Source organism: Meriones unguiculatus, chromosome 1 (genome assembly GCF_030254825.1).
Source record: "Meriones unguiculatus strain TT.TT164.6M chromosome 1, Bangor_MerUng_6.1, whole genome shotgun sequence".
Taxonomy (NCBI): domain Eukaryota; kingdom Metazoa; phylum Chordata; class Mammalia; order Rodentia; family Muridae; genus Meriones; species Meriones unguiculatus.
Window position 1 is genome coordinate 23,247,349 of NC_083349.1, and position 25,747 is coordinate 23,273,095.

A 25,747-nucleotide genomic window follows, 5' to 3' on the forward strand; every position below is an offset into this window, starting at 1 on the left:
AAGCAATGGCTCACAGACCTAAATGTAAACTATAAAACGATCTAATTTTTAAAAGATAATATAGGAGCAAACCTATGTTTGGCAGTGAGAGGTTTGGATTTTTATTTTATTTATGAGACAAGGTGACATGTAGCCCAGGTTGTGTCAAACTTGCTTTGTATCCAAGGGTCACCTATCTCCTTCAGTGCTCTAATTACAAACGTGTGCTGTCATGCTGTTCTTAGTTTTAGAAACACCACCAAAAGCATGATCCATGATAGAAATAATTGATAAGTAGAAGTTCATTAAAAATTAACAAGTGTTTAATCCTATCACTCGAGACGGAAGCAGGCAGATCTCTGAGTTCAAGGCCAGCCATACAATGCTCTCAGAGCCTAGAAGAGAGTGATGGCTCTCCTAGGAGCTGTCATGTGGGTGCTGGGAATTAAATCCTGGTGCACTGAAGAGCAGTCAGTGATCTTAACCACTGACTCTCCACAGGTCCAACTTCATTCATAACTGTTAGAAGTCAAGAACTGTCTCTGACATGAACTCTGTGGCTGGCTCTTTGTTCACTTCCGCCTGCGGTGGTCACAGAGGAGGACAATACTGACAGTCCTGATGAGACCTGATAAGCTAGGGTCAGATGGAAGGGGAGGAGGACCTCCCCTATCAGTGGACTTGGAGAGGGGCATGGGAGAAGAGGGAGGGAAGGTGGGATTGACAGAGAATAAGGGAGGGACTACAGCTGGGATACAAAGCAAATAAACTATAACTAATATAAAAATAAATTAAAAAGCTGCTACAAACATGAAAAAAAAAAAAGAGAAGTCAAGCAACCCAGATGCTCCCCAATATGCAAACAGAAAGGGTCAGATACAGTCACAAAATGTATCATTTTAGCTGTAGAAACAAGATGGGCTGGGGATGTATCTGTGCCATGTTATACACATGTGTAACATGTGTAAGGGTCTAGGTTTGATCCCCAGCACCCACAAAAAAGAAAATGGGAAGATAAAGAAAAGGAAAACAAAAGTCAGTTTCAAAAGGCAATAACACATTACCTCCCTAGGTAGACCTTCCACTTCAGATCTCATAGACGGCATGGGCTGGTGACAAGAAATGCTGTTCCCACTATGTAGGGAGTAAAATACCAAATGGGCACTGAGGGAACAAATACTAGTGCAACAGAACAGGAGGGGCTGGAGCAATGGCTCCGTGTTTGAGAACACACACTGCTGCTCTTCCAGAACTCCCACAGGGCAGCTTACAGCCTTTTAACTCCAGCTCCGGGGGATCTGACTTGGCTGGCCTCTAGGGGCACCCAAACTCAAAGGTAGAACCCTACTCCACACATGTGGATAATTAAAATATAATAACCGGAGAAGGCAAACTATTCAAGAAAAAAAAAAAGTACAGAAGAGAAAAAACAGAGAAGAACTAGACTATGAAATAGGTATCTCAACAGAATAGGAATCATGGGTTAGAAGAACAAGAAAAATTCTACCCACCATGGAGCTAAAACAAACTATTAATGTAAGAAAACATTTTTGGATTTTACACTGTTACTGGGAAATAAAGGACCTGCCAAATTGGACACTTAATAGTTCATTTAATTCTGTTTTATATGCTTTGATGTGGGGGTGTTAGATCCTTGGAACTGGAGTTATAGACAGCTGTGAGCTGCCATGTGGATGTTGGGAATTGAACCCAGATTCTCTGATAGAGCAGCAAGTGCTCTTAACCACTGAGCCATTTCTCCAGGCCCAGATACTTATAATAAAGGTGATGCCTATGATCCTTATTTTGGACAAAACTCAGTGAATCCCACCAGCATAGGTAAAACTTTTAGGCATGATCCTAGATGCCACAAGATGGCAAGATACAATCAACTGAGCACACTAAGTATATTCAATTCATTTGTATGCTATGATTAGCACATAAAGATTAAAAGAAAAGAAATAAAAGACACAGGAATGAGTCTGATTTTTATTTTGTTTGTTTGTTTGTTTTGAGACAGGGTTTCTCTGTGTGGCCTGGGCTCTCCTAGAACTAATTCACTCTGTAGACCAGGCTGGCCTTGAACTTGATCCACCAGAGAAGAAAACACACACAAATATATATATTAGTATATATAATACATAATTATATACACACACACACACATATATATATATATACACATACACATATAAAAATTTTCACTTTTAAGGCAGAACTAAGCCAAGAGTGGCAGACACATGCCTTTAATCCCAGCCATTAAAATACAGAGCTAGTTCCTGGACAATCAGGACTATAAAGAGAAACTGTTTTGAAAAACCAAAAAGTGGGTCATGGTGGCACAACCCCTTAATTCCAACACTTCGAAAGGCAGAGGTGAGATGGATTTTTATGAGTTAGAGGCCACAGTGGTCTACATAGGAAGCTCAAGGCCACTCAGAGAACTACACAGTGAGACCCTGTCTTTAGGAAGAAAGGAAGGAAGGAAGGGAGGAAGGGAAAGAGGAAGGGAGGGAAGAGAGAGACAGAGACTATAGAGTTAAAAAAAAAGACTGCTGATGGAGAAAGGAAGGGGAATATGAGCACAGCAGATTCTTAGGGAGTCAAACGACTCTATTGTACTAGAGTAATAAACTGGTCAAAATCCATAGAACTGTGAACTTTAGTTAGTAACTTGTTATCAAGGTTGGGGAGCTAGTCCAGCTGGTAAAATGGTTGCTATGCAAACATGAAAACTGAGTCAAGAATATATACAAGAGGGGACTGGGGAGATGGCTCAGAGGTTCAGAACACTCGCTGTTCTTCCAAAGGTCCTGGGTTCAATTGCCAGCAACCACATGGTGGCTCATAACCATCTGTGCCCTCTCCTGGCCTGCAGGCACATATGTAGGCAGTATACTATATAAACAATAAATAAAACAAAACACGCACACACACACACACACACACATACAAGACAGGCAGGCATAGTGGTGAAAATTCATAATCTCAGCACCATGGAAGCCAGTAACACAGGTGGACCCCCTGTAGCTATTCTCCCAACCAGTGAGTTAGTTCTAGGCCAGAGAGGAAATTGTCTCAAATAACAAAAATGGATGGTCCCTGAGGGATGAACAACCAAGGGAAACTTCTGCCTTCTACACATAAACATATACAAACACACATTAATTGAAACACACACAGAAAAACTATCCTTATTGGCTCATCAATTCTAACAACTGTACCACAAAAAACACATGAATGTCACTAGGGATAACAGAATGGGGAACCTGTACTTTCTGCTCCACTATTTAACATAACCTGCAATCCCATCATCTGGAAGGCTAAAGCAAAAAGATTAATAAGAGTTCAAAGCTAGAGACTAGAGTCCAGGGGACCAGGGTTTAAATCCCAGCACTTACATGGCTACTCACAACTGTCTGTAACTGACACCCTGGTCTCCTAAGGCACCAGACGTGCACAATATACAGGCACACATACAAGCCAAACAGCCATAACTATAAAATAAAAATGAAATTAAAAAATAAACAACTTAGGGCCTGAGGGTGTGTATGACTCAATGGTATACCAACTTGCCTACCATGCACAATGCCCTAAGTTCCATTTCCAACAACATAGGAAATAGGGTTTATTAATTTAAAAGAATCAATGCCAAGAGGAGACACACATAGGAAAGATTTTAAATTTCATAGCCTATGGAATATCTACCAACACTTCAACTCTGCCACTGTAAGAGAGGAGCACAGACAACATATAAATTAAAGGACACAGCTTTTATTTATGGATGTTAAGATTGCAATTTCATAGTTTTCACGCCACAATACTAATTTTTTTCAAACAACTTCAAAACCTAAGGAAGGTAAGTATTTAAATACACGTACACACACAAATTCATAGTGGCATTAAACACAATTATGAATGAAGACACACCACCCAAACATCCATTATAGATGCATGAATAAACAAGATGTAGTTTAGCTGTGCATACAGCAGGTACTCAGTAACTACAAAAAGGAATGAAACTCCTAAGTGAACCACAAACTCCTGCAGTGTCAATGAAACCAGACACCAAATATATGATTCTGATATGAAATATCTAAAGTAAGTAAATCCTTACGGACACAAAACCAATTAAAGTGGGTTAGCCAAGACTGCTGTGTGTGAGAGGGAGCAATGGAAAGTAGCAACTTAATGGATACTAAGTTTCTTTTTGAGATGCTAAGAAATTGATGGTTACAGTTTTGGCCTTTTTGTTTGTTTGTAGACAAGGTTTATAGAGGTGTATGTAGATCATACCATAACACTGGCTTCCAACTCAAGAAATCTGCTTCCCTCTGCTCCTGAGTGCTTAACTAAAGAAATGCAGCAACATGCCTGGCCTACAAAATATTTTGAATTGTACTATTGAAAATGGTTAAGTTGTGAGTTTTACCCTATTTTTTTTCATGTTGTTTGCTTTTCTTTTCTTTCTACTTTTGTGGGGGGAGGGGGGGACAGGGCCTGGGGAGCCACTGAAGCAGGATTTCTCTGTGTAACCCTTCTGGAATTCTGCTGACCAGGGAGCCCTGAACATTGGAATTAAAAGCATGCATCACCATGCTCATCACCACTGCCAGCTAGTTTTATCTATTTTCAAAAAATGATAAGGGCTCTGATTTCAAGGCCAAACTAGTCTGCATAACAAGCAGCAGGTACCAAGCTTATACAACAGGACAAAAAGATATAAGGAAATAATTGTAAAGCTCATTTTTATTTGGTGGACTACACAAAATCAAAGGATTAGCCAGCTTTGTTTTGATCACTGAGTTTCCATTATTCTAGATTATAAGAGCTTAGAGTCAACAGTCAAATGCAGTGCATAAGCCTGAACTGAGGTGGGGATGGGGATAAGAGCTTTACAGTCTTGTCTAGGCCAGATGTGGTGGGCCACACCTGAACCTCAGAGGTGGAAGCCAGCTTCGTCTATATAGTGAGACCTTATCTCAAAAAACAACAAAGACAATTTACGACATTGGAAAATTCTGATCATTAGTTATTATAAAATGACAATTTTTTTAGTTATGACAGTATTTCTGGTAAGATCACATCCTTATTCTTTGGGAGAAGTCCTGTAATAAAACAGCCATAGTGGTATACATCTGTAACACCAGCACTTAGGAGGCTAAGACAAGAGATCAAGAGTTACCAGGTGGGAGCTGAAGTTAAAGAGGGGCTGCTGCTTTGTAAAGGACCTGGGTTTGGACCCCCACACCAACATGATAGCTTATAGTTATCTTTCTGGCTCCAATGGCACCAAGCATGAATAAAGTACACTTATACACATGTAGACATAAAAGCAAAAACAAAAAGACTTCTAGTCTAGCTTGCATTGTAAGACTGTCTCAAAGATTTAACTAACAGTAAATAAATACAACCTAAAGATATTTTATTAAAATTATCTTTTATGTGTGTGTGTTACCTGCACAAATATTTGTGTACAACATGAGTGCCTGTGACCACAGAGGTCAGAAGAAGAAAATTAATTCCCTGGAACTAGAGTTACAAATGACTTAAGAGTCACCATGTAGGAACTGGAAACTGAAATCCAGGACTTAGGGAAGAGCAACAAGCACTCTTAACTGTTGAACCATCTCTCTAGCCCTATCTACAGAAATTTTAAGTGCTAAAATAGAGCTATTGTACCATGATGTACAAATTTCTTGCAAATAATTCAGTCAAAAGTAGTATAGTTAGGCATGGTGGCCCACACCTTTAGTCCCAGCACTTGGGAGGTAGACACAGGTAGAATTTGAGTTCAAGGTCAGCTTGATTTCCATGACTACATAGACTTTCTGTCTCAAAAAGAAAAGAAAAAAAAAAAAAAAGACAAGGACTATTTATAAATATATTGCTCCCCTAACACTTCAGAATTCAAAGTAAAGCATATATAAACACTGACTACTCTTACCTTTGCTATATGAAGGTCAGAATGGAAAAGCGAGAGTGGACAACATTGCACAAATGTAGAAGCTGGACTCTTTCTACAGTAAAGAACAAAGTTTGATGAAAAAGCTAAATGGTAGTGTCTATAATCCTAGCACTTGGGCAGGGGGAGGGGAGGGAACAAGAGGATCAGGAGATTTAAATAAAGGTTAGCCTTGGCTACATGAGAGCCTTGGTTGGCTACCAAAAAAAATTGATTAAAGTTTTGGTTTCATTCATATTAGGCAAGTACTTTACTAACTTAGTCAAATGCTCCTACTGAAATCATTATCATCTCTGGACGGATTTACAAGATGCTCTACAGCAAAGCACTTTGTTTTGTTTTTCAAGACAGGGTTCCTCTGTTTATCAAGCTCTGGCTGTCCTGGACTTGCTTTGTAGACCAGGCTGGCCTCGAACTCATAAGAAATTGGCTTGCCTCCGCCTCCCAAGTGCTAGGATTAGAGGCGTGTACCACCACGCCCGACTGTAGCAAGACGCTTCTAATACAACTTATTCTAGGCCACTGAGGTCTACTAGAAAAATAATCTGACCACATCCACAATTTAAAAATTTCTAGAACCCATAATTTTATATAGTAATATATATTATTTATACATACTTACATTTGTATTCTGAGACAGGGTTTCTTGTAGCACTGTCTAGCCTTGAATCCTCCTGCCCCATCTACCAAAATTTGGGGCTAGTGATTGATATACTAAACAGCAAAACTCTAATCTGTTCAAACAAACAACAGAACCAAAACTGACAAAACCAATCACCTTGGAAGCAATTTAATGTAATGAATCTTCCAAGGCAGTATACTGAAATGATTTTCCATTTTCAATAAAATAACTTAATCAAACCTCTACTTTCCAAGGTGTAACTTAGAAACTAACCTCAACTCCTACCAAGGAAATCATCATCACTAGACAAGAAGATTCTTCCTCACATTCCCTCCACTCATGCTGAGTTTTGCGCTCTAGTATGGCTTGCAAAATCCAACCGAATCTTCTGTTCCACACTCCATCCCACCCTCACTCCCAACTGATTAGAATCAGTACATTTTTAGCTACTACAACCAACTTCCTACTGTTTGGTTTAATTCCTCAGAAAGAAGAGACCATGTCAAAGTCCTATTTTCCAAATTCACAGATATCTGCTTCCAACGTAATTCTGGCCTCTTTCTCTTTTAATTATTTGTTTATTCGTTTGTTTTTTGGAAGTAGGGTTTCTCTACATAGCCCTGGCTATGACTGTCCTGCAACTTTGTATATAGACCAGGCTGGCCTTGAACTCAGATCCACCTGCCTCTTCCTCCCGAGTGCTGTGATTAAAAGCATTCACCGCCATGCCCAGCTTCACAAGACTCCTCTTGATGCTCCCCTAATTAAATAAAAATTCTGACAGAACAATTAGCTCCATAAATAAATGTTTCACTATTATACAGCATCTTTGACCTCCCTCCTTCTAGAATTTAAGATAAACTAAATGACAGTAAATTTCTTTGAATTCTCATATATTTACTGGAGGGTTCGAGCAAATGTGTAGCTGGGAGATGAAGTTGGTAGAGTGCCTGCTTAACATGCACAAAGCTTTGGATTTTATCCCCAACACTGTAGAAACCAGGCATAGTGGTACATTTCTGTAATCCCTAATCACAGTTAGAAGCCAGAGGATCAGAATACATGAGCATTTGTAACAAAAGCAAATGTGTACACACGTACACACACACACAGATAACTAATTGAAGCTGTGTTTCTTCTGGGTTTTTTGTTTTTGTTTTTTTTTCATGTTTTTTTTCCTTTATTTGGCATAAGGGATGCCACTACATAATAGATTATTGAATTCTGCTATTCTTTGGTTACTAAATATGTAAAATAGATTGTAAGACCTAGGAATTACAGTACTTATAAAAGTATCTTCTAGTCCTACTATGATGTGGAAAGTCTCTGGCTCTGTGTGTGCATATAAAAAGGCAATGAGCGACAGGGAAGAATATACAAACTGACAGAATGGCTAAGGATTAGAGAAACTAACCTCTTTAGCCCTATCTATATTATATACAACACATATTTATATGTATAGTTAAACCTAGCACTCTTACAAACGACTAGGGTTCAGTTCCCAACACCCACATTAAGCACTTTAAAATCATCTACCGTTAGGGGATCTAATGCTAGCCATTAGGGCACACATGGACACATATACATACACAAACATAAATTTAAAAAATAGATAGCACCCGAGGAATGACACCCAAGGGTGACCTCTGACATGTCCAACACACACAGAAATTCAGAAAGGAATATTAATTTGATTCATTAGAAACAAGTATTTTTAACTTCTATTGTTAAAAAAAAGTACAAGGTGGGTGGCACACACCTTTAATCCCACCTCTTTCAGGCAGAAGCAGGTGGCTCTCTTTAAGTTCAGGGCCAGCCTGGTCTAGTCTATACAGTTCAAGGAGAGCCAGGGCTCTAACAGAGATAACCTGTCTCAAAAACTCAACAAGTTGAGAAGTGTTATCTATTTATGAATCGACCAGCCACAGTAAAGGAAGTAAAAATGGAAACTGTGAAAAGCCTTGATTGGTTCATTAGACATATTGAATACAGCATCTCAAACCTGTAAAAATTTTTAGAAAGAATTTTAAGCATATCTAGTGTGTAACCATGTACTTATCTCATACTAGGTTGCTAGGGATAACTTTTGAGCTGACTCTGTAGGAACTTGTGATCTCTCCTGTTACCACCTCTTGAGTGTCTGGGGATTACAGGCTTGCAATACCATGCCCAGATCCATAGTTAAAAGGAGAGAAATAGAGAAAAATATTTGTATTGAGTAGTGACCTAGCAAAAACTAACTGAACCAATTATGTAAAAGGTCAGATCTGTATAATATGAACAAAAACCAGAGAATCCACCCCACCACCCCGGCACACAGTATATTAGTTACTCTCCTATTGCTGTGATAGAACACCATGGCCAAGGTAACTTATCGAAGAGTTTATCTGGGCTTATTAGTTCCAGAGGGATAAGACCCCATCCTGACAGGGAATTGTGGCAGCAGGTGACAAATGTAGCAGTAACAGCTAAGAGCTCACTTATCAAATGGCACCAGAAGCAGAAGAACTGAAGTGACATTTTAAATCTTAAAGGCTAACCCTAGTGACAGATCTCTAGTAAGGCCATACCTCCTAAACCTAATCAGAGCCACCACTGAGGAACAAGAATTCAAAACCCCAGATTATAGGGGACATTTAGCATTCAAAACATCACACTCAGCTACATTACCACTAAAACATCCAAGGGAGGTTTTTGTTCTAAGAACCTGTATAGCAGTGCTTCTCAACCTGTGGGTCATGATTCCTTTGAGAGATGGAACAGCCCCTTCACAGGTCACCCAAGACCATCAGAAAAGATATTTACATAAGGCTTTATAACAGCAGCAAAATTAGTTATGAAGTAACAACAAAAATAAATTTCTGGGGCTGGAGAGATGGCTCAGAGGTTAAGAGGCTGCTCTTCCAGAGGTCCTGAGTTTGATTCCCAGCAACCACATGGTGGCTCACAACCATCTATAATGAGATCTGGTGCCCTCTTCTGATGTGAAGGCATATATGCAGATATTGTATACATAATAAATAAATTAATTGATTAAAAAATAAATACATTTCTGGTTGGGGGTCAGCACAACATGAACTGTGTTAAAGGGCCCAGCATTAGGAGGACTGAGAAGCACTGCTGTATGACTTCTCTAGATTCCTAGGGAAAGCTCTCATTTGATCCCTGAAAATTTCATTCCTCCTACAGTAAGGTAAGAGAGGTGGTTCACTGTTTCTTGAAAACTAATAAAAGACCTAATCTTAACCTGACTTTTCCCAGGATGAGCAAAAATTTTAAAATACAAAAATAAAAATCACCTCAAGCCAGCAGAAAACAAAGGCTTGATTCTATTCCCCTACACCAAATTACTAACAACAGTGTTTGTTGTCAAGTTGATTATATGCTGTGGATTTTATGGATTTTATAAGATTTTTTTTTATAAGCTGTTACAACTAACTTTTCTGGTTACTTATATCCACTTCATGGTTAAAATGACTGACTGTTCTTTCTAAGGAATCACGTTTGATTACCAGCACCCACAAACAGCTCACAAACATCTGTAAATCCAGTCCCAGAGAATCTGATGCACTTTTCTGGCCTCTGCAGGCAATCCACCCACACATAAATAAATACATATGCAGGCAATCCACCCACGCCATAAATAAATTTCTAAAATAAGAAAAAGGTTAATCTGGGTGTTGAAAGGTGACTCACACCTTTAATCCCCACAATGGGAAGGCAGAGGCAGGCACCTCTCTCAACTTGGAAGACAACCTGAACTCCAAGCCAGGGAAAGTTACATAGTGAGACACTATCTCAAAAGGAAAGATCATCTTCCCCTTCCTAAAAAGAGAACAAACCAGAGACTGACTAAGTAGCCTTGACTGGTCTAGACCTGACAGTACCAGAGATGTGCCAGTATGCATCACCATGACCAGCTCTTTTTCCATCTCTCAGAAAAGATTCATTCTGTAGCCCAGGCTGACCTGGAACTAACTCTATATAGTACAGGATGGCAATAGCCCCACACTACCCTCACACCCTAGTCTCAGCCTCTCAAGTGCTAGAATTATAGGTATGAGCCACCATGCCCAAAATAGTACTTTTCTTTTCGGAAGGACAGATACAAATATAAAAGTACAATGGAGTATACATATGAAAAATTATGAAACTCACTGCACTGCACACTTAGTTAAAAAAAAGTCAACACTTTTTTTTTAAGATTTATTTATTTTATGTATATGAGTGTTCTATCTGTATTTACATCTGCCAGAAGAGGGAACCAGATCACATTATAGATGGTTGTGAGCTACCATGTGGTCATCGGGAAATGAATTCATGACCTTTGGAAGAGCAGACAGTACTCTTAACCACTGAACCATCTTTCCAGCCCAAGTCAATACTTCTAAGATACTTTCTGGGATCCTGGAGAGACAGCTCAGTGGTTATGAGCACTAGCTGTTCTTTCAGAGGTCCTGAGTTCAATTCCCAGCAACCACATGGTGGTTCACAACCATCTATAGCATGATCTGATGCCCTCTTCTGGCATGCAGGTGTATATGTAGATAGAGCATTCACATACATAAAAATAAATTTTTTTTAAAAAAAAGATACTTTTGGAGTCTGGCAAGATGTCTCATTGTATAAAAAGACTTGCTGTGCAATCATAATAACCACAGCTCAACCCTAGAACCCATCACTGGGGAAAAAAAAAAACAACGAATTCAAAACAGTTGTCCTCTGGTATGAACACACAGCATGACATGCATGCTCCTACACTCACAAACACAAAGTTATACACACACTCACTCATACACACTTCTGTCAGGGTTAAGCAGATATAGCCTCGCACACAAGACATCCCCTAAAACTGCATAAAAGAAGGCATGGTGGTTCATGCCTGTAATTCCAAACACTTAAGATTAGCTATTCCTGGTCATCCTTGGATACATGACAAGCTCAACATCAATTTGAATTACATGTGACTATCTAAAAGATGAAACAACAAAACAAAAACTACCACAAATGGAACATCATTCTACTACACAGAAATTCTAAAGTTAAATACATTACAGGGCCTAAGTATACAATACCAAAAATATCTATCACAAGGAGGCAGGGACAAAAGGACACAACTAAAAAGAATATGCAACTGTTTGTTTGTTTAACATATGCTCTGTAACCAGGCATGGTTACCACTCTGATTAGTTATTGTCCTCAAAATCTAGAAAAAGCAAGTGGAAAGACAATGTTAAAAAAAAAAAAAAAACAGAAGAGGAAACTTTATCTAGAAAGAATGAAGATGTTAAAACTCTCAAGAAGCTACTGTAAAAGCGAAGGCACAGTTAAAGGAAACAAATATGGTCAATTAAGAAGGAACTGCAGATGTAAAGATCCAAAAGTAAGAATGGGTGAAGAGCTTTAGGAAAAAGTAGCCGAGTACAGTCTCATTTTCAGTTAGTGGGAAAGAGAAAGGAATAATATGCTATAATAGAGAAATTCAACCTCAAGTAAAAAGACCTAATTACTCATCTCTGCAATTCAATAAGTGTTTACTTCAGGGCAAGTTATTATACTTCTCTAAGCCATCTTCTAATGAGCAAAATGAGGTATTTTCATGTTCCCTCTCAAAAAAAGAGCTGTACAATTTAAAAAAAAAATTTTTTTTTTCTTGAGATAAGGTTTCCCTATGTAGTGCTGGCTATCTTGGAGCTCAGTCTGTGGACAAGGCTGGCCCTGAACTCAGAGATATGCCTGCCTCTGCCTCCTGAGTGCTGAGTTGTTTTTTTTTTTTTAATAATTTATTTTATTTTATGTGCATTAGTGTGAAGCTGTCAGATCCCTTGGAATTGGTGGTATAGACAGTTGTAAGCTGCCATATGGGTGCTGAGAATTGAACCCGGGTCCTTCGGAAGAGCAGACAGTGCTCTTAACCACTGAGCCATCTCTCTAGCCCCCGAGTGCTGAGCTTAAAGGCATGTGCCACCATCACCTGCCTAAGATTGAAATTTTCAAAGCACAAACCATAAAAAGAAAACATGATTTTAAAATTCTGTTTACCATAGCCAGAAATGATGGCACACATATATAATCACAACACCCAGAGGCCTAAATAAAGCAGATCACCAGGAGGTCATACTACATAGGACCACACAGCAATACTAAGATGCTATCTCAAAATTAAAAAATAAAATGAACCACCGTAAATATGTAGTCAACAAAATCCAAAAGATTAAATATTATCTGACAGGTGATTAGGTAATCTGCCGGTTAAGAAAAACTGAGGCATTTATCAACCACACCCCTGATACCTGATTTGAACCAACCAATCCCTGCAAAAGAGGCAATTGGAGGAATCTGAGCAAGGAAATAAATAAACCATTCTGTTTTTCAGTGTTACTACAAATAGAAAGATGAAGCCCGGTAGATTGTGATAGCATAGGCCTTTAATGCCAGCACTCTGGGAGGCAGAGGCAGCCTGGTCTACAGAGTGAGTTCCAGGAGCTAAGGCTACACAGAAAAACGTGTCTTGAAAAACAAAAAAAAGAAAAATAAATAAAACGTTTTTTAAAATTATTTTTTTATGAATATGAGTGTTTCATTTACATGTATTTCTGTATACCATGCTGTGTGCCTGGTACCTTCAGAGGCCAAAAGGTGGCTCTAGATGTCCTGTAACTACTTACAGATGTTTGGAAACCACCATGTGGTTATGGAAGAAGAACCCAGGTTTTCTGGAAGAGAAGCCAGGGCTCTTAACTGCTGAGGCCTCCCTACAGCCCTACAGAATTATACTTTTTTTTTCCTTCCCCAAGACAGGGTTTCTCAGTAGCCCTGACCGTCCTGAAACTCACTCTGTAGACCAGGCTGGCCTCAAACTCACAAAGATCTGCCTGCCTTTATCTCCCCAGTGATGGGATTAAAGGCCTATGCCACTACACGAGCTGTATTATGCTTTTTTAAATGAAGCAAAGGGGTTTATTTGGAAGAGCTTAACAAAAACAAGCACAGAAATTAACAGAAACTGCTGAGCACAGATGCAGGAATCTCAGTATAGTTACTTGACTATGTTAGTACTTATCCCCACACACAGTTTTGTTTGTTTGTTTGTTTGTTTGTTTGTTTAAAATCCAATAGGAAGAGATATCTCAATGGCTAAACGCTTGCTTTCTGTGTAATTGTGAGGACGTTTGGATTGCAGCACTGATCTAATAGACTGGATATCCCATGGTGCATTCAAGCAGGAGTTGAAAGGAAGGCACAGGAGCAAGGCATGGTGGTACACACCTCTAATCCCAGGCAGAGGCAGGCAGATTGCCGTGAGTTCAAGACCAGCCTGTATACAAAGCTAGTCCAGGACAGCCAGGGCTACATAGAGAACACGTCTCGAAAAACCAAAAAAAGGTAGGCACAGGACAGGACTGAGATTTTGCTGGTTGCTAGTTTAGCCTAGGAAATGCAAACCTCAAGTTCAGAGAGAAACCCTGCCTCAAAGGAGTATATTAACAGTGGAAAGAGAATACTGCTTCTGGCCTCCATAATCACTATACATGTGCACAAAAAGCCCATTCCCATGCATGCACACAGATAAAGAAATCTTGACAGAAATCCACTGAGTCATAAGAAGGCTTCTAAGGTGAGAACAATTCCAGCATTTGGGAATTGGGGGTTATAAGATTTAAGATAAGGTCTCACTAGTTAAGCCCTAGCTGGCCTACCACTATTATAACCAAGGATGGCCTTGAATTCCCAATCCTTCTTTAGCTACTTGACTATTCATGCCCAGATTACAATGCCAAATCTTGATTGATTGGTAGTTACATAGGTTATTTAGTTTTTGATTATTTACTGAACTATATGAAGTCTCATGTCCTTTTCTCTATGTATAGAATATTTCCCGTAAAATAAATTTCAGGAGCTGAATAGAGAGTATTTCACACCAGTGCTTATAATATAAAGTCCTTCAGCAAACAGCCCCACCAAAGCTGAAAGAGAACTGTGGAAAAAAAAAAAAAAAGATGTAGATAAACATATGCAAAGTATTCAGTGTTACCTATGAAATAAAAGTACCTAAAACTGATTTCAAAATAACTGAAATGAAAAACAAAGATGAAAGAAGTTTTTCATGAGCTGATAATGGAATATACTTTTTGAGTATGTTTGAAATTCTCCATAGGTTTTCAGAATATTCATAACTTTAGTAGTACACTTATAGGAATGACAGGGATATAAGGTGAAACAAATACATTGTAAGCTCACTGTCACTGAAGTTTATTTTCTTTTCATTTTTCCAGACAGCTTCTCACTATGTATTCCCATACTGGCCTAGAATATTACACTTTCTACCTAGGCCAACTAGATACTAGAATTAATAACGTGTGTGACACCATGCCCACTTACGTTGTTTTTGTCTTTGAAAGTGAAATATAACCTACCGCTTAGTAAAGAAATAAGCTCTAGAAAACAGTAGTATAGGGCTGGAGAGATGGCTCAGAGGTTAAGAGCACTGGCTGCTCTTCCAGAGGTCCTGAGTTCAATTCCCAGCACCCACATGGTGGCTCACAACCATCTATGATATCTGGTGTCCTCTTCTAGCATGCAGGTTTCCTTGCAGACAGAATATTGTATACATAATAAATAAATCTTTAAAAAAAAAGGCAACAGTGGTATAACTTTTAGAAGATTTCTTCACCTGTTTATAATATGAAAATTTACTATAAACTGTAAATGATAGTATATAAAATTTACCTCTTGTATATACACAAGCTCTCCTTTATGTGCAGAAAACAAATGAAAGGAAATGGGCTAAAATAGTAATGATGACTGAGTTTTCGATTTATTTCTTTTAGCTTTCATATAATGTGGAGTGGTAGCACACACTTAGAATCCAGCTTTCAGGAGGCTGAGATGAAAAGAATTTAAGATTCCAAGCTGGTCTACATAGAAGTTTTGGAACAGCCACAGCTACACAACAACAATTCCAGGCCAGCCTGAGCTAACCATTAAGACCCAAGGGCTGGAGAGATGGCTCAGAGGTTAAGAGCACTGGTGCTCTTCTAGAGGTCCTAAGTTCAATTTCCAGCAACCACATGGTAGATCACAGTCATCTATAATGAGATCTGACATCCTCTTCTGGTGTGCAGGGCACATGCAGACAGAACATTGTATAGATTATAAATAAATCTAAAAAAATTAAAAGGCCCTGTCCCCAAAATCAAAACAACAAGTATTTATACAACCAGTGTATCTAACTTTCACTACTGGGGGTGCAAGAAATGAGAACTTTTTTATCTTCTTCATACCCAGCACTCTGGAAGAAGAGACCAGGGGATCTCTATGAGTTCAGAGCCAGTCTAGTCTACACAGGACGTTTCAGGCCAATCAAAGCTACATAGTACAACCTTGTCTTGCAAAATAGGTAGGTAGGTACAGAAAGAGAGAGAGAAACAGAGAGAAAGAGAGACAGAGACAAAGGCAGGCAGTTAGAGAGACACTCAGCATGGGGGGAAAGGACAGTTATACCCAAGGGAATATTGGGTATTTAATATTGGAATATTAAATTTCATTGAAGGACTTTCTATTTTCCGCGTACTGAAAAGGTCTTTCTACCCCAGTATGCTGACACAAATCTTTAATCCCAGCAATTGGAAGACAGTGGGAGGAGGAACTCTGTGAGTTCAGGGCTAGCCTGGTCAACAAAACTAGTTCAAGACAGCCAGGGCTGTTACAAAGAGAAACCCTGTCTCGAAAAACAAAAAGAAAAATAGTCTTTCTAGGTGCTGACATGTGCTGCTCCTGCATAAAACCTAGGTTTGATTGCCAGCATACAAATGGTAGCTCACAACCATCTGTAATTTAAGGAGACCTGATGACCTCTTCTGATCCCCATGGTACATGCATACATGACATGCAAGCAAAAAAAAAAAAAAAAAATACACATAATAAAATAAATTTTCTTAAAGCCTTTTTCTTTTTTTAATGTTATGTACACTGGTGTTTGTCTCTGTGAGGGTGTCAGATCCCCTGAAACTGGAATTACAGACAGTTGTGAGCTGCCATGTGGGAGCCAGGAATTGAAACCGGGTCCTCTGGAAGAGCAGTCAGTGCTCTTAACTGAGCCATCTGTCTAGTCCTTCTAAAGTCTTTCTTTGAGCCAGTAAGATGGGCCATTAGTTAAAGGCTGTTAAACCTAATAAACTGAGTTCAACCCTAAGATTGACAAGCTAACAAGCTGTCTTCGAGCCTCCAAAAGTGCAGTGTGATACACATGAACCTCCATACACACAAAAATATACATAATACAATTAAGGAGAAAAGATTCTCCTTCGTGCTAATAAAAAAAAAAGTCTACTTAACACCACATTAATTCAGTCTGGGTGTGGCAGTACCACCTGTAATCATAGCATTTGTGAGATAGAGACAGGAGGATCAGGAATTCTAGGCTTCTAGGCCAGCCTTGGCTACATGAGATCCTTGTCTCAAAAACAGACTTAAGAGGACTGGAGATAATTCAGTGTTTAAGAGCACTGCACTGCCTGTTCTTCCAGAGGACCCAGGTTCAATTCCTAGCACTTACATAGTAGCCACTCCAGTCTAGGGGATCCAGCACCCTCACATTGACACACATGCAAACAAAACACCAATGCACATAAAATTAAAAGTAAATCATAGCCGTATGTGGTGGCACATGCTTTAATCCCAGCATTCAGGAGTCAGAGGCAGGCAGATCTCTGTGAGTTCAAGGTCAGCCTGGTCTACAAAATGAGTCCAGGCCAGCCAGGGCTCTTGCAACCGAAAAATGAAAATCAATCAATCAACAATCAATCATAATAAAGTTTGGAAAAAAAAAGAATTTTGAAAAATCAATTCTATGATAACAGCAGTTAATATATCTTTAGAATTTAGCAACATAAAAAAAGGATGCATTACTAGAATGTTAAAAGATTTATATTACTATGAGGACCAAACTGACCTAACATGGTCTAATGAAAGTCAGGTCATGAGGCTTGGTGGTACCAGGCACCTTTTTACCTGTTGAACCTTCGAACTGGCTCTTGTTTTGGTGTTTGGTTTTTTTTTTGTGTGTGTGTGGGGGGGGGGGTGTTGTTTTTAATTTTCTATTTTCTCTCCTCAGAGTCACCACATATTCATATGGCCTAGATAGGCCTCGAATCTTATCCTTTGGCCTCTACCTCCTCCTAGGTACTAGGACTATAAGCATTATACCCAGTTATTTTCAAAATGTGGTCCTGACTATATTATCTGGGAAATAAACAGGAACAGAATGCTCACATCTTGTGTCAGATGTAATCAGAAATTCTAGGAATGGGGACCCAGAAATCTGGCCTAGGTTGCTTCCAGACAGTTCTGGTTTTTCCTAATTTAAATAAGTTATTTCTCCTAAATATTTACTTTTATGGAATCTATGTGGCTATTCTAATACTACATTCATAAAGCCCCTACGTCTGTGATATCCTGAGTCAAACTGGAACTTCCAAGGGCTCACAGCAGTAATGAACCAAGGAACTCCCACTCTGGCTCACAACTGACTGTTAACTTGAGTACCCTCTTCTGGCCTCCACAAGCATATGCAGGTAAAACACCATACACATTTTAATTTTTAAAAATTGGAATTTAGGCAGGCTGCTGGGCAGTGGTGGCACACATTTTTAATCCCAACACTTTGGAGGCAGAGGCAGATAGCTTTGAGTTCAAAAATAGCCTGGTCATGAGACTGAGTTCTAGGACAGCCAGGGCTACACAGAGAAACTCTGCAAAACAAAAGAAAATGGTTAGGCAGGCATGGTGGCTCATGCCTATAATCCCAGCACCAAAGAGGCTGAGACATGAGTTTTAACATGAGTTTTAAGCCAACCTGAGCTATTGAGAGAGCTCTTGTCTTACTTAAAATTTATAAAAGAAAAAAAAAGGCAAGTAGGCCTGGTGGTGCTACATGCCTTTAATCCCACAACTACTGGGAACTGGAGAGAAGGCAACAGTTAACTGAAAGTACTGTTCTGGCAGATGACGCCAGAGTTCAACCAGCACCCAGGTTGAGCAGCTCACAAGCACCACTAACTTCAGTGCCACGGGGATTTGACACCTCTGGTCCCATCTGGGTTTCTAAACTCACATGCACATATATGTAATAACAACTAACAAAATTCTCTTGACATGCCAGGGTCTGGTTTGAGATAGGGTCTCTCTATGTAGTTTGCTGTCCTGGAACTCTATGTAGACTAAGCTGACTTCGAACTCTAAGATCTTCTGCCTCTGCCTCCCCAGTGCTGAGACTAAAGGTATGTGCTTGGCTTAAAATGACAATTACTGTAAATATACCAAGCATCACATGACAATGCATTTATGTTCTTTTGTATCTATTAAGAAAAATAAATAAAAATAAGGGGGCTAGAGAGAAGGCTGAGCTTTTAAGATTACTTGTTATTACAGAGGACCCAGTTCAGTTCCCAGAATTCATGAGAAGGCCCTCAACCCCAAATTCCAGGGGATCCAGTGCCCTCTTCTGGCCTCTGAAGGCACCAGGCACTTACATATAGGAAATCACATAAAACAAAATAAAAATAAAATCTTTTTTAAAAAGCTTATAATCAGTGGCCAGGTGCGGCTACTTAGATGACAGGCAGATCTCTGTGAGTTCGAGGCCAGCCTGGTTTACAAAGCTCAAGTCCAGGACAGCCAAGGTTACACAGAGAAACCCTGTCTCGAAAAACAAGCAAACAAACCAAAAGCTAATAAATAAAATGAAAGTTTTGATTAAGTCTAAGCATAAGAAGTATTCTATACTATAAAAACTTAACAGAAGATTTGACAGACCCCCTCCAAAAAATAAATAAATAAATAAATAAAACTTTCATAATGCTGAAGAGATAGCTTGCTTAGGAGTTAAGTGTGCAGAGAGCAGAGGAAGAAGCCTGGAGTGAATGTGTACAGTTAACATGGCATTGCCATGTCAAGGACCCAATGCCTTAGACCCATGAAAAAGCTCCTCCCCAATCCCCAGGAAGTTTCAAAGAGATGGCAAAGCCTTCCTCTGGTGAAGGCAGAAAGCTTGTAGAATGTAAAAAAAATGCAGCTCCCTCCTCCAGTGTTTACAGTCTGAGACTGCTCACCTATATACATCTGCTACCGAGACTAGGTAACTTGGCCTGTTCATAATACAAGTGCTAAGGATTATTGCAAAGTTGGTGGCACTCCATCACAGCCCACCTGACTGCAGGTTTTCGTACATGTGTCTGTCCTTTCTTTATTTTCTAGTAGTCCCAGACAGGGTTCCAGGACCCAAGGCATGCTGGTATTGATGGTCGCAAGTGTTTGCTGCTCCTTCAGCAGACCTGAGTTCAGTTCCTAGGGCCCATGTCAAGCAGCTCATACGTGCCTTTAATATACTGCCAGGAGATATATTCTCTTCTGGCCTCTGAAAGCACATGATCCTATGTATAAATATATAAATAAATAATACTAAAATTAATTTTAAAAATAAAGCCAGGCTCAGGCAGTGGTGGCGCACGCCTTTAATCCCAGCGCTTGGAAGGCAGAGGCAGGTGGATCTTTGTACTTAAGGGCAGTCTGGTCTACAAACTAAGTTCCAGGACAGTCACAGCTATACAGAGAAACCTTGGCTCAAAATAAATAAAGTTTTTAGTTAAAAATAAAATACTTTCCAGAGAAACAGCTGAGTAAGCACAAAAGATAATCCCGTAGCAGTCCATATACAAATGTAAGTAGTCTTTGTAGAAAGAGGAGAATCCTTGCACGTAAGAGAAGTATTTCCAGATTAAATTACTGTTAAGGCTGACATTGTTTTCTCTCCTTCAAAGTTCAAAAGAAAAGATCTTGGTAGACTAGCATTCAGTTCTGCAAGACCAAAAGACTGCCAAATTAATGTCCTCAGGATGCCTTGTACTTCAGTCATGTCTGCTGCTATACAGGGAAACCATTTTCTAGTATCAAGGAACCTGGGGAACCAAACTAATTACGGCAGTAAGCTGGAGAACACAGTAACAGAGCAAAGGTAACTTGATGATCTCAAGGAACATGAACAGTCTGACTTTCTCCAAAGGTGAGGGCAAAAGACAGGACAAATTATCATTCCTTAGCATTCTCCTTGCCTTTGACTCTTTCCTGACCACCACTTTCTTGCTAATTATAGCATCACCACCAGCACTTTACCACAGAAAAGTCTGGGACTTGAGCCCAGGGCCTAACCCATGGCGAGAAAATGACTGAATACTGTACTACAACTCCAATCCGACTAAGTTTACTTTCACTATTCAACAGGTGAAAAAAAATAAAGTCCACCTAGGTTAATTAGGGTTGGGGCTATAGCTCAGTTGATATTTAGTGCTTGCGTATCATGTTTGATTACCAGTACCACATAAACCAAACATTTACAAGTAGTGATACACACCTGTAATCCCAGTACTTAGGAGGTCAAGGCAGGAGGATCAAAAGTTCAAGGTCTGAGAATGGAAAGATGGCTCAGTTTGTGGACATAGTTCAATCCCCCAAACCCTCAAATATGTGTTAAGACCAAAGTCTGGATCCACACCACCCACATAAAACTGGGTGGGGACATGGTGGACATGGTAACCCACTTTAATTTCAGATGAAATCCCCAGAACAAGCTCTCTAGTTAGACTAGCTCAATCAGGAGGAAAACTGCCTCAATAAGGAAAGTAAAGAGCAAATGAAGGCCTCCACACCCATGTGCACGCGTCCAACCCCACAACCCATGTATCCCAAAATTTAAACAAGCATCCACAAATAACAACAAAAAGCTGGGGGTGGCAGTGGCAGCAGAGAAGACACCTATAATCCCAGTGTTGGGAGAAAAGAAACAGATTCTTGAGGTTTGCTAGCTACAGGCCTAGATTAATTGCTGGGCTTCAAGTTCATTAGGATTGCCATCAAACCAGACAATCTGAATTTGTAATTCCCAGAACCCATGAAGTAGAAGGAAAGAACGAGCTTTCCCAAGTTGCCCTATGACTTCCATATATGCACCATGGAACAACTGTGCGCACACACATACAACAATAAATAAAATGGAATAAAAAAAGGAACTTGTGACTGCTCCTCTGCTCAACCCCCAAAATGTGTTCTTCCTTAAGTAGTGTGCCCTATCTTAGTGAATGCACCACATTACACGCCATACAGGAAAACCTGGGAGTCACATCCACACCTCTTTTACATTCACTCTCAAAAAACCTAATGAATGAAGTCGACAGTTCTTTCTGTAAATATTTTTAAAATTATCCCCTCTAATTTTCTTGTAGGATCTCAATAATCCCATTTTAGCATACTCCTTGAACCACCAATATCCTAAATGGTCAAAAATTCATTCAGGCACTCTCCCTGAACTCGTCTAAGTAGAGTGATTCCAATCTTCTCTGCAATTCAGTCACAGATACTGTAATCCAAACATACTTCTATTCTGCTGAATCTGTCTTCCCACTGCATTTGTAGTATTTTACCACTCCTACTTCTCTGAAAATATTTTAACTCCTTTGCTTATACCTCTAATTATACGGACCCTTTCAGTAGTTTTTGTTTTGTTGTTTGTGTTGTTTTGTTTTTCAAGACAGGGTTTTTCTCTGCAGACCTGGCTGTTCCGGAGCTTGCTCTGTAGACCAAGCTGGGAAGATCTAGGTCAGCCTCTGCCTCTCCAGTCCTGAGACTAAAGGCATAGGACCACCACTGCCTGGCCTTTTACTTGAGAGGTCTCTCAAAAATGTCAAATCCTTTCCAACTTTGGGATTTTTGTGTATATTAACGCCTCCTCCACTTTGTCTAGTTACCTCTTTCTCACCTCATCCCTCAGGGCTCAGCTTTAAACACTCTTAGCAAAAGTCTTCTGATGCCTCAGTCCCACTACTAAGTGTAGACTAGATTAGGTCACTATTACACACCAATTGCATGTTGTATTTCTTTGCTGCCCTTTGCATAACCATAATTAACCTACTACAAGCATTTATTTGACTCACCAAATTGGAGACAACACAAACAGACCATGTCTATTCTTCACATTACTCAATGGAATACAGTCGGATACATAGTTAAATGTTACTGATACTTTATCATTCCTATTTAAGACTTTGCATTAGCTAGTCCCACAAGAATAGCTTCAAATCTCAATATTAAATGCCATCTCAGAAAATCTTTCACTGACTACCCAACCTAAAAAAGTGACCCTGACTCTGGAAACATCTCATAACCCTCATAATTTCCTCAAAGTATTCAGCACTATCTGACACCACAATATTTGAAAGTTTAAGTGTCTGGCTCAGCATAAGCACTCCACAGATATTTAATTGGGCAGGCATGGTGGCAAAACAAACCAACCAACAAACATAAATTTAATTGAACTAATGCCCTAAATGAGAAAGATATCTTGGTAAATACCTGAAATTCATTCATCATATAAAAATGTAACAAACAAAAAACATAAAAAAAGTACCACCAACAAAGCTGAACAGTTCAGTAGAGCTTATCACATACTCTAGAACCAGACTCTCAACTTTGATCCCTAGCTCTGTCCAATCCTGGCTGGATAACCCACAACAAATTACTTAAGGCACTATGCCTGTTTCCAGATCTGTAAAACGGGAATCATAGCACCCACCTAAGCCAGCTGGTGGTGTTGCATGCCTTTAGTACCAGAGCTTAGGAGAGGGGAAGCGGGCAGATATCTGAGTTAAGGCCAGCGTGGTTTACAGAGCAAGTCTCAAGACAACCAGGGCAAAAAGACTACCTTTAAGGCTGCTGAAAAATCAATTAGCAAATACTTTTGCATCACTTAAAGACAGAGACACACTCAGATAGGCACCCTGAATTTCACTATCCTGCAAACATCATAAAACATACTTATACAACCTACAGGCACAACCTACTATGTGACTAAGGAGATGAAGGTACACAATGCACATAGTCTGTCTGTGTTCAATGTTATATGACACATCACCGTAATCATTGACTGTACTGTATGGGAATAATAACAAAGATGTCTGTACACGGTCAGTGTAGAGACATTCTATTTTCAAGTGTTAGTGAACTACGGCTGGCTAAACTAGAAACTCAAAGGGCCAACTACACATTCAATAATATGTGCTTTAATAATATTAATATGTCCAGTAACAATGAGCCTTTTTCCCTATCACAGTGTGATACTACCTTTATCTTACTTATCTATAACTCTTTAAAGAAAAAAGAGAGAGAGAATCACTATTTCTTTTTTTTTTTTTTTTTGCTTTTGTTTTTTGAGACAGGGTTTCTCTGTGCACCCTTGGCTGTCTTGGACTTGCTTTGTAGACCAGGGGCTGGCCTCGAACTCAGAGAGATCAGCAAGCCTCTACCTCCCTGAGTGCTGGGGATTACAGACGTGACCAAACTCACGCGTGGCTTATATTTTTGGTTTTTTTTTTTAAAGATTTATTTATTATGTATACAATGTTCTGCCTGCATATACACCTGCAGGTCAGAAGAGAGCATCAGATTTCATTACAGATGGTTGGGAGGCACCATGTGGTTGTTGGGAATTGAACTCAGGAGCTTTGGAAGAACAGCCAGTGCTCTTAACCGCTGAGCCATCTCTCCAGCCTTTTTTGTTGTTCTTGTTTTCAAGACAGTTTTCTCTGTGTAGCCCTGGTTATCCTCACTCTGTAGACGGGTCTGCCCTCAAACTTAAGAGATCCACCTGCCTCTGCCTCCTGAGTGCTGAGAGTAAATGTGTGTGCCACCACTGTCTGACTATATTTTCATTTTTTTAACATGTATTTGATTTTTTGGTTCTGTGTATGTATAGCATGGGCTGACAAGAGCCCATGGAAATCTGAAGAAGGCACCAGAAATCCCTGGAACTAGAGTTACAAATAGTTTGGGGGGTGGGGGGAGAAGGGCTCTAGGAACTGAACGTTCATATGAGACTTAAACCCAACTTAAAAATACAATAACTTGGGCTGGAGAGATGGCTCAGAGGTTAAGAGCACTGCCTGCTCTTCCAGAGGTCCTGAGTTCAATTCCCAGCAACCACATGGTGGCTCACAATCATCTAAAATAAGATCTAGTGTCTTCTTCTGGCGTGCAAGTGTATATGCTGATAAGACATTGTATACATATTAAGTAAATTATATATATATATATATATATATATATATATATAAAATATATATAGTAACTTAGACCGGGTGTGGTGGTGCATGCCTTTTATCCCAGCACTCAGAGAGCCGATGCAGGTGGATCTCTGTGAGTTTGAAGCCAGCCTAGTCTCCCAGGGAAGTCCCAGAACAGCAAGGGCTATTACACACACACACACACACACACACACACACAACCTGTCTCAAAAACTATATATTTCTTATATTTTATTTATATATAAATATAACTCAAATAAAATTTATATATTTATGTATTACATTATAAATAAGTATATATAAATATAAAATATATATTATGTATACATAATATACGGTATATTACTAAAAACCCAGGGATAGAGCCTGTAATCTCAGTATTCAAGACGAAGAAAGGAGAAGGATCACTACAAACTTGAGGCCAGCCTTATCTACATGGGAAACACTATTTTTTTTCTTAAGATCAAATGTTAAAAATAGTATTTTTTTAATTTTAAAAAGTTATGCTGGGGGCTAGAGAGATGGCTCAAGAGGTTAAGAGCACTCACTGCTTGCTCTTCCAGAGGTCCTGAGTTCAATTCCCAGCGACCACATGATAGCTCACAACCATCTTATGCCATCTTCTGGCATGCAAGTATACATGCAGACAGAGTACTCATATACTTAAAAATGAATAATTTTTTTTTTTAAGTTATGTTACATGCTAGGTGGTGGTGGTGCATGCCTTTAATCTCCGCACTCAGGAGGCAGGCGGACAGATGAGAGTTCCAGGCCAATGTGGTCTATAAGATAGCCAGGGCAGAAACCATGTCTCAAAAACAAAACAAAAACAGAAACAGGAAAAAAAGAAAGGTAGAAGTTTGGAAAGATGCAATGTGAAAGCTGATATCTGAATGTTGTCATGAATATATGTAAGCCCAAGGCTCAGGGAGGCACAATGAGGCAGATTCTGGGGACTTACTGGCAGTCAATCTAGCTAAAATCTAGAGTCCCAGATTCAGTAAAAGACCTCCAAAAAATTTTAAAAAAATATAGTGAGGACAGTAGGAG

General features: G+C 39.4%; 1 protein-coding gene across 2 annotated transcripts in view; it reads right to left on the bottom strand.

Moving 5' to 3' along the window:
* The window catches only part of Kdm2a (lysine demethylase 2A), an 82,048-nt gene that overhangs the window by 51,037 nt on the left and 5,264 nt on the right, over positions 1 to 25,747 (bottom strand). Inside the window, exon 2 of one of the 2 annotated variants that reach the window (XM_021656226.2) lies at positions 5,927 to 5,999. The exons of the other annotated variant lie outside the window; for it this stretch is intronic. The gene's annotated coding sequence lies outside the window, so the exon portion shown is untranslated. The remainder of the gene's footprint in view (positions 1 to 5,926; positions 6,000 to 25,747) is intronic. 2 annotated transcript variants of the gene reach the window in all.